A 4021-nucleotide genomic window follows, 5' to 3' on the forward strand; every position below is an offset into this window, starting at 1 on the left:
ATCACCACTTTGTGTGTGATGCGACTCATAAAATGGTTGCTGGTTTTCATCACTTAATTAGTGTCTGCTAAAGGAGAGGACCCACGGGTCAGAACAAGTAGCCATATTTAAAGAAGTCACCCTAACATGGAAATACTTGCAAAAGAGAAAGAATTCATATTGACAGAAGCACAGTGGCCCCATTGGACAGGATAGCAGTCTCCTGGGTTTCTGAGATGTTTACTGGTTAATTGTTCACAGGAGTAGTAAGCTTCATGTCTCTCCATTGGAATGGCGTAGGCTTTTAATTGTAGCCAATGTGCAACCCCAACACCACTGGGGAGTCTTAGCCAACACAAATGCCCATATCTCTATGTCTTTGTGGACATTTTCTGTTTGCTTGATTGAGATGACCTTGTTTACCCCTAAAGATTCCAAGTCCATTTCAATTTTATTATTTCTTATCTTTTTAAAAAGCCATTCAAACTACAATTTTCGTTTGAGAAGTAAGGAACCTGGAGGGATCTTTTTTTAGAAACAGGTTACATACATTTTTATAGACTTTTTAACTATTTCATAAAAATTGCCCTCTTTGAGAAATTTAGTAGGATATGTAACAAAAATTATAGGTCATTATTGCCAGTTACTTATTGGATGAAGTTCTTCATTTCAGCAATAGTAAGCTTTGACTATCATCTCCATAAGCGGAACCACTGCACCAAATTTGTTTAAATTCACTACTTGGCATCATTATTTGAAGTTTAAGAACAGGATTAATTGAGGGGGATAATAACTCCTTTATATAATGAGTTACAATGGAGAAACAATAGGAATACGCACTCCGTTATTTGATAAATTACAATTCTTAAAAACCCAATTTTACTTTATGTGAGACAAGATTAACTGCTTACATTGAGGAAAAGGATGACAGGGATCTAAGCTTGTCAATCCCAATTGAGTGTGACAAAGACTTAACTAGATTTTAATTTATTATTCACTGGATCAGAGATTTCATGACCACTCTGAGATATTTTCAGGAAATGGGTGTTAGAATCATGGAAAATTTAGACAAAACCATTAACGTAGTTTCAAAGTTCTCCCACAACAGAAATAACAAAAATGGTCAGACATTTATTTTTTTCCATTTGAGGGGCTTAGAACTCTGATTTCAGGGTGCTGGCCCTAGGGTAAGACTGTAGTGTGCCTAATATGGAAAAATGTCCCAACCTCTCTAGCATTCTTCTTTGCATTCCTTTGATATTTTCAGGTGGCTTTCTCTTATGCAACATTGATTGTGTCCGTGACTACTCAGTTATTTTTTACATACATTTTGAACACAGTGATTGCCTTAAAATGCATCCTTCACTGACACGGATTTATTAACCTCACAAAGAAAGCTGTCGTCTCAAGTGGGATTATATCCACCGATGTAGTGTTTCATATTTACAACATATATAAGTTGGGGGAAATAAGTCAATCTAAATGTTGCACTCTTTGCCCCCCCTCTCCAAATGTGTCCTTCCTAAAAACAAAACATGTTCATTCTATCACCCAATTCTAGTACAAATCCATAATTTTATTTCCTGAAACACCTAAATCAAATATGAGTAAGATGTTGAATATATTCCATTTTAGAGCATAATTTTTCTCTATCAGTGAACCAGTGAAATCTGGAGCACAAGTTATCAGCTTTCAAAGTTTAATAATGAGAAAAACACAGACATTTTCATTACAAATCAAAGCCATTGGATGGGAAATGAAGCATTCTCAGCTGTTAAGCAAGTCTAATATCCAGCTGAAAAAATGCATTAGTTCTTAAGGCTTGAATGTAATACTCTATTTTCTAAGATTATTTAAGAAATGCCTCCGAATCGATCTTGAACTTACACATCTTGTCCTTGACTTTCAGACTCATTGAAGTAGCACTTGTACCTTCTCACTTTCTTAGTCCATCTGAGTGGCCACTGCACCCTTAAGTCCTTACACTCCTTTCCCCTGACATTGGACATGGTAGACTCATCTACCCATGTTTGGACAAAGACCCCATTCTTTTGGCCTTTGGCCATGGCAGCCACATACCTCATCTCTCGGTGGCGGCCTCGTCCTCTCGGATTACCTTAATTTGGCTCATACTTTTATACAGACTGGGTCAAGATCTGATATTTTTGAAATTTATTGTATATACTCAAGTATAAGCCAACCCAAATATCAGCCAAGGCACATAGTTTTACCATAAAAACTGCCTTAAAAATGTGCTGAAAAACAGCTTACACACAAGTATATATGGTAGGTGTTTATGTTCGTTTGATTTGGGTTTTGTCCCTCTGAATGGCCATGGTCCTGTTTTCCATGCTTCCTCCAACAGCTTTGTTAATCTTCGAAGTGACGGTGCCCTCCTTTATCCTGCAGGATCACAGGTGCCTGGGGCCAAGCTGCCCAACTAGCATGTTTTTGCCTTTAGAATTACAGAATGGGGGCAAAATTTCTTCACTTTATGTCACCACTATTTCTTTATTTTCGGTGGTGGAATGAATTCCCCAGTTTCAGACTTAATGTCTTAAATAAAATTCAGTAGCTCCTCTCTTGGTGACATTTTAGTACACATTTTTTTTGATTTGCAAAACAGAGCTTTGCAAACATTAAAGTTTTGATTTCATTTGCCAGAGTTAACTTTAAAATTCATTTCTTTCAAGCCACATTTTGTTATAAACTGCAAGGAGAAACCACACGGAATCTTTGGTGTTTCTTTTGTCACTGTATAAAATGGATTACCTTCCCTTCAGAAGCCAATCACATGCTTATCATTTCATTTAAAGTGTCTCCTAAAGCACATACTCACACAGCATTGGCATTTCTAACAACATCCTAGCCGTGACACTGGACGCTTTCCCAGAGCGTCAGATCTTCCTGAGACGTTGTCACAACCTTCCCTACTGTCTGCAATTCTACCAGCAGTCTCTTCACAGCAGCCTCGGGTCTTACATTTAACACATGAAGCTTCCTCCAGACCTTTCATGTTATACATTTGCAAAAACATGTCTACCTTTCAGGTATTTGTTAGAGAAATCGCCACCACTTTGGTGCCAAATTCTGCCTTAGTATCTTAGTGCTATTATAACAGAAGTACCACAGGCGCTTGGTTTTAGCAAAGAGAAATTTAATTTTCACAATTGAGGGGTTTCGAAATTCAAATTCTTGGTACTGATTCTAAGAGGATACTCCCCCCCACCCCTCACCCCCGGTCCTACCAGTCTGAGGAAACATTCTAGTCTCAGGTACATACCTTTCTTTTTAGAATTCCTTAGAAATTCCAAATTAGGTCTATTTTTCCCTCTCTTGCTTGCTTGCTTCCGTGCCTAATCAGATCCTGTCACACATATCTTTGTATGTATACATCAAAGACAGCATTGGTACGGCCCCATGACATATGAAATAGTCCCCGTGGTATAGTGGTTACTCATCATTAACCACAAGGTCAGCTATTCCAAGCCATCAGACAATCTAAGGAAGGGAAAACGGCTTCCTACTTCATAAAAGAACCCGGTGTCATAGTAGTTATGCATTAGCTGCAACCCCAAGTGTCTTTAGTTTGAAATGACCAGGCCCTCCACAGAAGAAAGATGATTTTCTACTCCGGTAAAGAGGTATAGCCTCAGAAACACATAGGGACAGAAACAGCCCGGCTGTAGGGTTGCTGTGAGTCGGAATCCACTAGAAGCCATTGAGTTTGGATTAGTAAAGAGCTACTGTCTGAGAAACCCTCACATGCAGTTCTGCTCTACTGGGTGGCACTGTGCTGTTATCCATTCAGTAGAAATGAGTTTGGTCTGGGTTGGATGGATCCCAAAGAAAGATATCCCTATTCACAAATGAGGCTACGTTCGCAATCCCAGGCTTCAGGATTTGCAATACATATTTTAGGGAACATAGTTGAGTGGATAACAATAATAGTTATGATTATTTAAGTAAGTTATAACTATTTGTCCTCTATTTTAGATTCAGTAACTATCCTAAGAATGTAGCAGACCGCATATTTAAATTG

Source organism: Tenrec ecaudatus, chromosome 1, assembly GCF_050624435.1.
Source record: "Tenrec ecaudatus isolate mTenEca1 chromosome 1, mTenEca1.hap1, whole genome shotgun sequence".
In the NCBI taxonomy this organism is placed as follows: domain Eukaryota; kingdom Metazoa; phylum Chordata; class Mammalia; order Afrosoricida; family Tenrecidae; genus Tenrec; species Tenrec ecaudatus.